Source organism: Henckelia pumila, chromosome 3, assembly GCF_033568475.1.
Source record: "Henckelia pumila isolate YLH828 chromosome 3, ASM3356847v2, whole genome shotgun sequence".
Taxonomy (NCBI): Eukaryota; Viridiplantae; Streptophyta; class Magnoliopsida; order Lamiales; family Gesneriaceae; genus Henckelia; species Henckelia pumila.
The window spans coordinates 98,188,409-98,202,583 of NC_133122.1; positions in this window are offsets into that span (position 1 = coordinate 98,188,409).

The following is a 14,175-nucleotide window of genomic DNA, read 5'->3' on the forward strand; positions in this document are numbered from 1 at the left end:
TATTAAAGGATTAATGCTATATTAAAATATTTGGGTATCGGACGGATCGGAAGCTCAGAAGGCCACGATCGGAAGCTCTCGCACACCCGAACTGCATCGGAAGACTCCGATGAGCGATCGGACGGCACCGATGATATATACGTCATCCATGATGATGTGGCTAGATCGGAAGCTCCGATCAGGATTGGATAGCTCCGATCACCCTTTCCGCAATCAACAAGTTATATTTTGACACGTGGCAGATCTGGATCTTCGGGAAGCTCCGGATGTGCAGGATCGGACGTTCCGATCGAGGTTCGGAAGTTGCCGAATCAAGGATCGGAAAAGATTCCGATCATTGTCTATAAATAGAAGGCCGAGGCTTCACTTTCATTTGCCAATTCCGAGTTTTCCTTTCAATTCTAGTTCCTTTTGGAGATGTTCTAGTCTTCTTAGGCTCTGGTCCGGAGGTCGGCGAGAATTCGGGAGTCGTAGCGGAGTTGTGTCCAAGTTCCTGAGTTATCGACATCAAAGGGCTAACGACGAACAAAGGTATAGCTTTTGCTTCTATATAATATTTTTGCCCCGAGTATGCAACTAGCTTTCCGTTTTGGCTTTTAGAGCTCTTTTATGATAATTAGTATCATTTGGAAGTGTTACGAGAGACTATTGGCGTGGTCTAGAGTTGGTAGAGTTGCATTGTATTGAGGTACGGAAGTAAGTTCGAGATATCCTGACTGAGTATGCATGTTTTATGTGACTGCATGATTTATATGTCATGATATTATCGCTGTTTTTCATTTTGCATCTTGCTGGTATCTCTTTCGAGATGTCTGTTAGTAGGGTTGTACCCTATCCTGTTAGTGGATGGACTTCCATCGATTTGGGTCCGGCGTATCATTGGTTATCTCGGTATGGGAGCCGCACCTCCTGAAGCTGATGGCACAGCGTGCTACATACCAGGCAGCCGGTCCTGTCTCTGTTATCTGATCCATGATCTCGCGGTCTTATAGGGGAGTTCACTTTTCATGCATGTATACCTTCCTACTTCTCGTTACTCGAGCGTTTTTTATGCTCACGTATCGTACTCTGTGTTCTGGTCACCCTATTACCATGGGGCAGGTTTTGCGATTGGACGAGGTGGGTGGATCCAGGAAGGGCTAAGTCATGTGGTTGGCCAGCTGGAGCTTCATCTAGGTTTTATTACTGTTGTTTGAGGTTATACAGCTATTAGATTTTGTTGTATATTATTGGAGAAATTACAGATTCCTTTACTTGGATTTATATTTTTTATGGTTTCCGCAGTTGTAATCTGATATATGTTTAAATAACGTTAATTGCATGCTAAGTTTTGTTTCGTTAGGGGGATCCGAGGTATGGGTTCAACTACATTTATGGTATCAGAGCATGCAATAAAGAATTCTTGGGATTTAGGTCTCATCATGAAGTTATTTTTGTAGATGGGCAAATCGTGACCGACCGGAGTTTCTCATCGGCAGTGTTGGCTTGGCTTTGGGCGTGAATTGCCGACCGGGGAGCCTCGTCGCAGAGAGAGACGGCGTCATCGTCATCATGACGACGAGCGTTTCACTGGTTGCGTCGTTTCTTAGCTATGGGTCCTTAAGCCCTTTGTTGGAGGTGAGCCCCAGAGGTTGCGGAGAACAGGTTAGACCGCATGAAGACGAATTTTCAGAATTTCCAATGCACCGAGGAGCAGAAGGTGGCGATCCTTGGCTATCTTCTGGAATGGGCGTGCGAGCAGTTGGTGGAGGTTTACTTCTGCACCCATTTTGTTGCGGCGAGTGGAGTGGCCACCTGGGCCGAGTTCGCCCGCACATCTTTCCAAAAGCGTATTTTCCTCCTGCACTGCCGACAATCGAAGGCAGGCGAAGCTACTGAGTCTGCGACAGGGCAAGCCATGTCTATTGATGAGTATCAGCAGAGTGTTCTTTGATCTGCTATCCTATCTGCCCCGTGATTGTTGATAGCTCAGAAATGAAGTAGAATCTTTTTCTTCATGCCTTAACCCTGAGAATCCATGACCGTTTCTGGCGGGTTGGCGACGACATGTCCTACGAGGGATTTGGTGAGTGTTGTCACCAGGCGGAGGACAGCCACTCGGCGGAACAGGTCTTGTCCTCAGTCAAGGACCTGCTAGTTCTTTGGGTTACACGTGACCAAACTTTCAAGATGTCTGGATCTTTCTTCCTTCCTCTGGTTTTGGAGGTGTTGTCCGTTTCGGTAAGAAGGACAAGTGTGATCATTCGTGGGAAGAAACCAATCCATCCTACAAATTCCGTAGAGCTTTTGGAGCTTGTCGTCTTTTTGTGGAGAGACTTGTCATATCCGGAGTGTTTGTCCACTATCTGGGGGAGTGGCAGTTCAGGATCTGGTTTCAGGATCTGGTTCTCAGGCCACCGCTTACTACATGCAGAGGTCGCAAGGGTGACAGTCCTACTGGGAGAGTTCTCATTTTTAGGGCCACGGAGCTTCTGGCCAGGTGTTTGCCATGTGAGGACATGATCAGGTTAGTGGAGGAGAATGAGAAAGTCATCGCAGAGTACATTTTCTGTTTATGGTATACCTTGGCTCTTGTACCTTGATTGACTCTGGTGCATCTCATTCCTTCCCATTTCTGCCACGTTTTAGTGTAAGAGGCATAAGTTACCTTGCATTGAACTAGACGTAAGTGATGTCTATTTCTACTCCGACGGGCCCCAATCTGCTTTCGGCCCTAAGCGTCTAGCGATTGGGTTGCCCTTTAGAGTTCGAAAGGGAAACATTTTGTTAGGCGAAATTTCATGGTCCTGGCGATGGACGGACTTTCTGATTGCATATCTGGGAATTAGATATGTTGACTACCTATTCGGAGCTTCAGTGGACTGGCTAATCAGAGATTAGTACACTTTCATCCAGAGGGGAGTGAGAGTTGGTTTTTCTATGTGTGAGGGATGCGCGACCCCCGATGCCTTTGGTATCAGCTTTGAGAGGCCTATCGAGCTCTAGAGTTTGGCGGGGGAAGGTTACCTTATCTATGCAGTTGATTTCGTACCGCTTTGAGAGTATTGGGATGAGAGAGCATTCCTTGTTGCTGGGAATGGAAATTTCCAGATGTATTTCCTGATGAGGATGTCCGGGTTTTCCTCATGCTAGGGCAAAGTCGAGTTTGGCATGCAGAGTTGACTGGCCGGGTACTTCGCTTATTTCTAGAGCACCGTTTTATCGTCTGGCTCCATCTAAAGATGCGGTTGAGTTGAAGAATCAGCTTACATGATCTTTTGGACAAGGGGTACATTCGTCCTAGTGTATCTCATTGGAAGAGCTCATTTTCTCTTCGTGAAGAAGAAGGATGGGTCGATGCGGCTCTGGGCATCTTGTAACTATCGGCAGCCTTACAATCGAGTCACTGGTGAAGAACAAGTCTCCGTTGCCTCGTATTGATGACTTGTTTGATCAAGCTGCAGGGCACGTTAGTTTACTCCATGATTGACTATGAGATCTGGGTATCATCAGTTGAGAGGTCCGTGATTCAGGGACGATAGCCAAGGGACTGCATTTCGTACTCGCTATGGGCATTACGAGTTTCCTAGTTATGCCATTTGGTTTGACTATACGCCCGGCTATATTAATGGATCTGATGAACCGTTGTCTTCCAGGGAGTATTTGGGACAAGTTTGTCGTGGTTCTTCATTGACGACATCTTTGGGGTATTCGCGTTAATACGGAAGAGCCATTGTTTCTTCAAATGCGGTTGGTACTGCAGACTCTTCGAGTTGAGCAGTTGTACGTATAAGCTGAGTTTAAGTGTGAGGATTCTGGATGGATAGAGTGGTCTTTCTTGGCCATATCATAATCCAGGGAGGGGGATTTCTGTTGATCCAAGCAAGGATTAAATGCGGTACTTAATTTGGTCGCAGGTACGAAGACAGTTGCTGAGATCCATAGGTTTTCTGGGTCTTCTCTAGAAGGGTATTTATCGTCGCTTCATTTCTAGGAACTTCTCTCAGTTAGCTCAACGTTGATGCAGCTTACCCGCAAGGGTGTGGATTTCGAGTGTGAGGAGAATTTCTGTGAGCTTCGACGGCGGTTGACTTCTGCACCGGTGTTGGCATTACCGTCATGATCTGGAGGGTATGTGGTATACACGATGCTTCTCTTCAGGGGTTAGGTTGTGTCCTGACTCAGAATGGGCATGTGATCGCATATGCTTCTAGACTGCTGAAGCTTCACGAGGACAACTACCCAGTCCATGATTTGGAATTAGCAGCCATTGTGTTCGCTTTGAAGATCTGGCGTCATTATCTGTATGGCAAGAAATTTGAGATCTTCACCGACCATAAGAGTCTCAAGTATTTGTTCACTCAGGCAGAGTTGAACATGAGGCAGAGACGTTGGATGGACTTGCTTAAGGACTATGATTGCGAGATTAAATACCATCCGGGAGCTGCTAATCGCACTTCAGACTTGTTCGATGTCTAGTGCGATCAGTGATTGTTGTACTTCAGGTTATACCTTCAAGCATAAGAAAGGTATGCAGAGTATCCAGATGTTTGCGATAATATCTGAGCCAGCCTTGTATTCGCGGATCCGAGATGCTCAGATGACTGATTCGAAGACCCAGCGTTTAGCTCGTCTAGGTAACGAGGGTAGCTCGTCTGGATTTCATTATCAGTCAGATGGTTTTCTGTGTTTGTCTGGTAGGCTTGTGATTCCGCAAGATGAAGAGTTGCGAGAGGAGATTTTGTCTTAGGCACATCGCACTAATTTAAGTATTCATCCTGGAAGAAACAAGATGTACAAGGATCTACGTACTTGTTTCTGGTGGAAGGGAATGAAACGCAGTGTTAATCAGTTTGTTTCGAGATGTTTGGTGTGTCAACAGGTAAGGTAGAGCACCGACGACCTGGAGGTTTGCTTCACAGTCTGCCTATTCCTGAATGGAAATGGGAGTTTACCACAATGGACCTTTGTGACCCATTTGCCGGTATCCCGAGGAACTGTGATGCTATCTGGGTTGTGGTGGACCGACTCACCAAGTCAGCGCATTTCATTGCCTATAGCCGAGAGTACTTTGTGGATCGCATGGCACGGATGTACATTCAGGAGATCGTTCGACTTCATGGAGTTCCTGTGAGCATTGTCAGCGATCGGGACCCCAGGTTTACTTCTAGATTCTGGGGGAGTGTTCAGCGTTGCGATGGGTACTACTCTCAGTTTGAGTACTGCTATCATCCGGAGAACTGATGGTCAGTCGGAGCGCACTATCCGTACTTTGGAGGATATGCTTAGAGCGTGCGTCATGGATTTTGGTTCAGCCTGGCAGGATCATTTGCCGTTGATCGTGTTCGCTTACAACAACAGCTATCATACTAGTATTGGGATGGCACCTTTTGAGGCGTTGTATGGGCGACATTGTCGTACTCCACTCTTCTGGGAAGAAGTGGGGGAGAGACAGGCTGAGAGACCAGAGTTTATCCAGCAGGCGATAGACATTGTTGATCAGATCAAGAAACGGATTAAGACTGCACATGATCGTCAGGCCAGCTATGCTAATATCAAGCGTAGGCCTTTGCAGTTCAATGTCCGGGGAGAAAGTGTTTCTGAGAGGTGTCACCTTTCCGCAAGATTCTCAGATTTGGCCTTAAGGGCAAGTTGTCTCCCAGGTTTATCGGTCCGTTTGAGATCTTGGAGAGCATTGACAATTTGGCTTATCGACTAGCTTTGCCACCGCATCTATCCAGTATTCACGACGTGTTCCACGTATCTCTGTTGCGACGGTATGTGGCGGATGAATCTCATATTCTGCAGCGGTCTGAGGTTCAGGTAGACAAGGATTTGACTTATGTTGAGAAACCTCTTCGTATCCTGGATTATAAGGATAAGGTTTTACGGAACAAAGTCATTCCTTTGGTTTTAGTTCAGTGGCAGCGCCGAGGAACTAAGGAAGCTACTTGGGATCTTGAGGACAGGATGCGTAAAGACCATCCTGAGTTGTTTTGATTTCATTCTTTAAGTTGTATTCAGTTGCAAACTCTGTAAACGTTTGATTTGAATAAAGAATGTTTTTGATTTCTATATTTGCATTCGGTACTTAAGATCTGATTTCGAGGACAAAATATCTTAAGTGGGGGAGAATGTAGTAGCCCGTACCCTAATTGAGTAATTAAAGGATTAATGCTAATTAAATAAATTGGGTATGGGACGGATCGGAAGCTCCGAAGGCACGATCGGAAGCTCCGAACAGGATCGGAAGCTCCGATGAGCGATCGGAGGCACCGATTATATTACGTCATCCATGACGATTGGCTAGATCGGAAGCTCCGATCAGGATCGGAAGCTCCGATCACCCCTATCCGAAATCAACAAGTGATATTTTGACACATGGCAGATCAGGATATTCGGAAGCTCCGATGGCAAGATCGGACGTTCCAATCGAGGTTCGGATGTTCCGATCAAGGATCGGAAGTTCCGATCGTTGTCTATAAATAGAAGGCCGAGGCTTCACTTTCATTTTCCAATTCCGAGTTTTCCTTTCCATTCTAGTCCTTTTGGAGCTGTTCTAGTCTTCTTAGGCTTGGTCCGGAGGTCGGCGAGACATTCGGGAGTCGTAGCGGAGTTGTGTCCAAGTTCTGGAGGCGTCGACATCAAAGGGCTAACGACGGACGAAGGTATAGCTTTTGCTTCCTATAAATATTTAGGAGTATGCAATAGCTTAGTTTAGGCTTTTAGAGCGCTTTAATGATAATAGTATCATTTGGCAGTGTAGAGCAGACTATAGGTGTGGACCTAGAGTTGGTAGAGCTTGCACTGTTTTGAGGTACGGAAGTACTGTTCGGGATATCCTGACTGAGTATGCATGTATTATGTGACTGCATGATTTATATGCCATGATATTATGCTGCATTCATTTGCATCTTGCTGTATCTCTTTCGAGATGTCTGTTAGTAGGGTTGTACCCTATCCTGTTAGTGGATGGACTTCCATCGATTTGGGTCCGGCGTATCCACGGTTATCTCGGTATGGGAGCCACCTCCTGAAGCGACGACACAACGTGCTACATACCAGGGCCCGGTCTGTCTCTGTTATCTGATCCTTGATCTCGAGTCTATAGGGAGTTCACTTTGCATGCATGTATACTCATACTCTCGTACTGAGCGTTTTATGCTCACGTCTCGTACTCTGTGTTTCTGGTCACCCTATTCCATGGGGCAGGTTTGCGATTGGACGAGGAGGGTGGATCCAGGAGGGGCTAGTCAGTGGTTGGCCAGCTGGAGCTTCGTCTAGGTTTTATTACTGTTGTTTGGGTTTATACAGCTATTCGATTTGGTTGTACATTATTGGATAAATTACAGATTCCTTTACTTTGAATTTTATATTGTTTATGGTTTCCGCAGTTTTATTCTGATATCTGTTTAAATAAGTTAATTGCATGCCTAAGTTTTGTTTAGTATGGGATCCGGGTAAGGGTCACTACATATTGTTTGCATGAGATGTGAATTTCCAACTTATGGTTCGAACTCTCATCCTTCTAATATGGCTGATTTATGATATATGTTGGCTGGTTTAATATGTAAAAGAGTTTAAAAGGATTGAGACATTTTTCGGGTATCGAATTTGAGCCATTACGCCGTTGGTTTTGCGGTTTATGAATTCTTAGAATATGATGTTGTTGAGTTCGAGATTATGATGCTGAAATGACAATGATTTTAGTTGAATCAGTTAGATATATTGTTGGTTTGATATATATACATGAGTGTATATAAAGTTTGAATGATTTCGATATTTTCGTCGGTTACCGATTTTGAATCGCTACGCCGTCGATTGATGTTTTGAAGCCATTTTTGATAACCAATGACTGAACTAAGATGTTATTGAGATGTTGCTGATGATATAGCAATTTTATTCTTTGATTTCAGTCGAGTTTGGAAGACGAACGATGCATGACTCCAATTATGAACCGAAGAAGAAGAAGTGATATTGAAGCATTCAGAACCAAGGTATACAGAGGTATAATGACGACGTCGAGAGTAAGGGACTTTGAAACTCAAGATCGATTCTTCTTGAGTTATCCCACCAAAATCACATACGTATTTATTTCTTTGATTTGATTTTGATGTTGTCGATCCATCCCAGGTAGTGGATCTTTGATTTTAGTCGATACGATTATGATATTGAATTGATTCTATGCCAAGGTCGGAGGGCGACCTTATTTTCGAATCCTGAATGATTACGATAGATGGGTATCCATGTCAAGATCAATTATGAATCTTGATGGCAATGAAGTGAAATGAATCAATTCTCGATCGATCGAAATAAGCGTTATTTACTCTATTGTTGAGTCGATTAAATAGAGTCGTTATGATTTATTTAACGCTTCATATGTTGCTTATACTGAGATGATTTCTCACCGAAGTTTATCCGGCTGTTGTTTTGTTTTGTATGTGTGCATTACAACAGATGGGGCAGGAGATGGTCTGAGATGACATTGACAGCTCGGGAGCGAGACTTAGCATGTGAGGACTTGGGTTTAAGCAGAAGAAGAATAGTGAGATTGCATCAAACTTAGCACGAACATTAGAAACTTGAAGTAGATATATGAAGTATTGAATAGCTTGTAGTTTCTTGTGGTTTATGAGATTCGTTTGATGTATTGAAAGCATGATTATATGCTCGAGACTTTATATATGATTATATGCATGTTCCTAAATTGATCAACCATGATTCAGGTTGAGTTTTGTATGTAGAGATTAAAAGTTTAGAATTGGACAGCAAAAGATGAATCTGTAAAACTCTGTACAGACCAGTCGCGCTCGAGCGGATGAATTCCGCCGCTCGAGCGCGTCCAGTTTTGTTTGATGCAGGAAATTGAGAGAGCGCTTGAGCGGCTGTTTTTAACCGCCCGAGCGCAACCCATCTTGAAAAAAAAAATCTTCTTTTGCTCTTGTTCAGTTGATTCTTTTAATGGTTTGATTAATTGTTTTAATTAATCATTAGTCTCCCTAAGATGAGATTAGCAACCCGAGGTCCCCACAAAAGGTGGTATCAGAGCATAAGTTCTGGACTGAGATAGAAGCTGAGCGGGATAGACTGAGTCACATGCATTTATAGTATTGCATGATTATGCTTTAATTGATTTATGATATGATGAATTGCATGTGAGAATTACATTGCCTGATTTATTGATTGGTAAATTTTGAATTTCTTATTGATGGTTTTATAAGATTTTCCCCGGGTGATGTAAGAAACCAAAATCGAAGAGAACAGTGTTCTTTGGGTGACGTAAGCACCCCAGACTGAATAGAACGATATGATCAAACTGAACAAGAATTGTATGCTCAGCTGAATGAAGTATTTTTGATGGAACAGAATGGAATATCAGCAAATGAATAGATATTATTGCAGGTAGAAGTTGTCCTGAAGAACTTGATTAATTGATTAGATAATTGACAGATACATATGAGTATTGTATCAGATTGACTGTTTATCAATTTCAAGACCGAGCAACTAGCTGATAGATTTTGTCGAAGAAATTCTGACAGAATAGAGGTATAATTATTTGTTGGTAAGTGCTTAGAATAGGGTTTGATTAAACGATTCTTTGCCACAACAGATAAAAACGATGAGAAAAAGAAGAAATTACCATCTAGAAGTTGAATATTTTGAATATTGAAGAATGTACTGCTATAGTTTCAATCCTACTATGATTCTATGAATTGTAAACGATGAAAAAGCTCACGATTGAGTTGTTTATTCATGGCTTGAATTCAAAGTTTATGTCTGAATAAAGGTTGATGACTGAAATATTCTATTAAAGACATAGACAAAGCAAAGAAAACTGAAGTTGGGTGATGAGATAAAAAGAAATGAAATTGTAGTTATGCCACAGAATGTGAGTTAATTACAATTGTCATTTCAATTTCTATTCCAGATCAGATATGAAGTGAATGATATGAAAATGGTTCCTTAATTCTAGCGAACCGAGACAAATTTGTCTGGTTCTAAATGTAGAGTATGTTATAGATCAGTACATGGGAAGAGACATCCTAACAATCAGTGTAGCGAAATCTGGAATAAGATTTAGAGGAAATTTGAATGAAGAACAGTTCCAGAAGTATACAGAGGATCAAACTGAAATTGCACCTGAGATTGAATTTTCCGGTAACAAATTTATTTTGTTTTAACCTTTTTATGTATTGGTGCTAGAGATACATGATAGCTTAAAGCTTATTATGTGTATAAATCTTTATCAGAAAAGAGAATTTGTGAATTGAATTGAAAAATGGAACTACTGAATTGATAAAATGAGATTGAACATGATTTTGTTTCGAAGAAATTAAACTAAATATAATTGTGTTCATATTTGAGATATCTGTTAGGTTGCATGATAGATGGTGATGCAATAACCTATTACAGATTATCAAAAGATTGATGATAAGAAATGATTGAATTAGATCAGCAAGAACATAATGTGCATATGAATATGATGATGTGATATGGGATCTAGAATTAAGATTCTTTAATTTTGGTTTTTATATGATGTTGAGTACAGAAATGTTCCGGAATAAGTATATTCAATGCACTAGATATGTTCAAGATCTAAATCAACATTGATAGATATGCCTATGAATAGAGATGACAGATATGTTCAAGTAAGATTTTCGACTTTAGTTAAGTTGTGAACTGGAATATTATAGCGATATGATGAAATGATGAATTGAATGTTTCTTTTGGGTTTAGAAGATAGACGATGATATGAAAAATCAGTTGCAGTTGAGTCTTTTCTTTAATTTTGTTGAATCGATTACATCAATTGGATATATGATTCTTGAAATGATTGAATATTGATTGGCTCTCTTTGTTTTGTTCATGGAGCCTGAGTTGATTCACTCATTCTGAGTTATGAGATGCAAGTGAGTTGTTTTCACTTTGCAGAGTTTGTTATCCAGAAGATTTAATTTTTGGGTGACCTTGATTGAGGGATTTTCTCAATCTTGATTTATTTATTTTTATTTTGAGAATTATTAATCCTTTGATGGATATTTCAGCATATTTTAAGATTATTGGCTCGTAACTGATAGAGTTTCCAATTCTTTTTATTGGCAAAAATTTTGGGTTGATGATATGAGTTGCTGAGAATTGGGAAATAGAACGAAGAGATGAGACGAATGCTTTATTGATTGATTGATCTTTGAATTTATGTGCTTGAGTGTCGAAATAGATACTAAAACAATCAGAAGTGTTGTAATACAAATTAAGTGAGAATTGATTTGGAAGGATTAAAGCACATTGAACTGAGATCAAATGATTCGAATTCAATTGAGAAACAGAAATGAGGAATGAGATAAATATTCGATGAATTGATTTTAGATTTCTGTGTATTTTGGTTTGCATATTCAGACGAATTTATAACCAATCAGAATGAATTTTGATTGGAAATGAGCCAGAATTTCTACGAAGATAGAATAAACACAGAAAGTAAATTAAAGTGATTAGAATTCAGTAAAGAATTTCAGTTTGAAATATGAGTTGAAGTTGCAGATTTGAGTGGATGAATTTGATTTTGATTGTTTATCTGATTGTGCTTGATGTTTCCGACAAGAGATATCAATTTCTGAAAGAAATGCACAATAAAAAGGTCAATATTCATCCAAAAGTTGTTTTATCAGATGATAGAACAACCAGAGATGACAAAAATATTACGTTTTAGAAGCTAAACGTATAGAGAGTTTCAATTGAAATTGAAAAGCATTGACTAGATTGGTTCAATGACAGTTTAGAAACTCCAAAATTGAAGCGAGGTTATGATTTGACAGAATATTTTGCTAAACTACCAAGATGAAGCAGTATATATGATATGAACAGGTGGTAGTTATAATCAGATTGATTGAAGTTACGGAATAAGATGATATGTCTGTATGATTAAATCACTGAATTGTGATCAGAAATTATTGCAAGATTTCACAGTAAGCCAAGAATTATTGTTTCAATCGAGATATTAGGTTTACTACTGAATTGTAATACAGACAATCAGAAGGCTCTGAGTACTTTTTGATGCGAAAGTACAATATACTATCATTGAATTGAAGAATAGTCAGAGCAGATGAATCGAATTTCGAGATTGAATTATATCTGACATGATATCGATTATTAACAGCTTTGTATATTTTGAAATTTGTGGGTACAACTTGTTATGCTCTGATTAATAGATAGTCTGAACAGACTAATCATAATTTCAGAATACGCTGTATGAGATGTGATACATATTTGAATAGATAGTTATTTGTTGTTAAGAAATTAATGATGTGATGACTTTACAGGAATAATTCAATCTATTGCCATGATAAAGATTGTAGATTTATTCGACAAAGTGTGGCGTTCATTGATTGATGTTCTGAATATTGGTTATAGAGGATTGCATTATACCATTATTCGATTGATGGATTATTTAATTTGATTTTCCAGATTTTGAAAATACTCTAAGAACTTTAATACCTGATTCGGTATTAATTGATTCAATGTTTTGCCACTTGATGATTATAATTCCTGTAGCAACTCGGATTGATATTTAGATTGTACTTTGACGATATGATGAAAAGAAATCAGATTTATTTGTATTGAAATGATACTACAGCAGTATATGATATCAGATCAGACATGATTTGCCGACCTCATATCAGATTTGATTTGAGAAGACACAAAGATGATGAATATGAATCTGTACGAAGTGAGAATATAGAAGAAGAATTAGAGTAAACAATTGAATGATAGATATAACTTTTGAAGCTGAAACTAATTAGTTAAGTGTAAGAGTTATTTATGAATTATCATTCAATCCAGAATAGAGAAAGAGCAGTGCTCGTTATACAGATTCAGAATGTGAATATTACATGCTGATCTTGAGATATGAACTGAATGACAGTGTAGACTTGATCTATGATTAGAACAAAACATAGAATGATTGAGCGAAAGAAATAAGTCGGCACTAAAACTGAATTATATTGTGTGAGATTTACAGACAAAGTAAGTAATGTCACTGAATGAAATGCCAGACAGAATTGATGAATTTATTATTGTTTGACCGTTCGACAGAATTAGTGATGTTACTAGAAGATTATTCTTTTCAATTTGATTTGATCGATCCGATTTATTCCATGTATCTAAGTAAAGGAAGTATCAATAGATTCTTTTGATGTACTTGAATCAGATGATATGGATATTGAAAAGATTTTGAGTTAAGTTGATCATTCGACAGATTTTGATCGACGACAGAAATAACTCAGAGAGAATTCTTTTCAATTGATTAAAGTACAAACGAATAGATACATAATAGAAGGGATAACCTGACAAGCAACGAAGAGATGATATACAAAGATCAGAATTGGATGATTGAAGTGAGAATCACTTCAGATAATCATTCAGTCTATCAGATTTGATATTCCGGATGAATACGATTTCGAGGACGAAATCATTTCTTAGAGGGGAGGAATTGTAAGGCCCAGAAATATTAAATTAATAATCATGGGATTTTAGAATTAAATTCCATATTATGGGCTAATATTTATTTGAGAAGCGAAAGAAATTATAGATTTAAGTTCCGAGCCGAAAATATTTAATTTGAGAATTTACGGATTTTGAGAATTAAATTTCGAGAATTCTTAAATTAAAAGAATAAATATTCGAATTGAATATTTATGGGATTTAAGATTAAATTCCATGTTTCGGAAATTAAAGAAGATTAATTTTGAAGATTCAACCCGATCAGAGACTGATTTGTGATTATCGAAGTTTTAAGGGCTAAATTGCAAATAGCCAGGATTATTTAATTAATCCGATTTTATTTAATTTTAATCCGAGTATATTTAATTTGGAAATATTTAGAGTTTCGATTTAAATTCTAATATTCTTAAATTATTTTGGATTGAAATTGAATTAAAAAGAAGGCCGATGAGTAAATAGCAATTTCCAAAGTTTCGAGGACTAAGTTGCAATTATTGAATGTATATCTGAATTCCATCAGATTTATCATTAAGGATACGTGTGTGAAGGAAATAAAATTTTGGAAACTTGAACAGAGGACTGAAACCTCTTCTCTTTTCTTTATAATTCGATTTCTTCAAATCATCGTAACTTTTGATCCGGTTGTCCGATTTTAATTCCGAAAAGTGTTCTGGAATCCTTGCAACGAGGCCTTCGAAT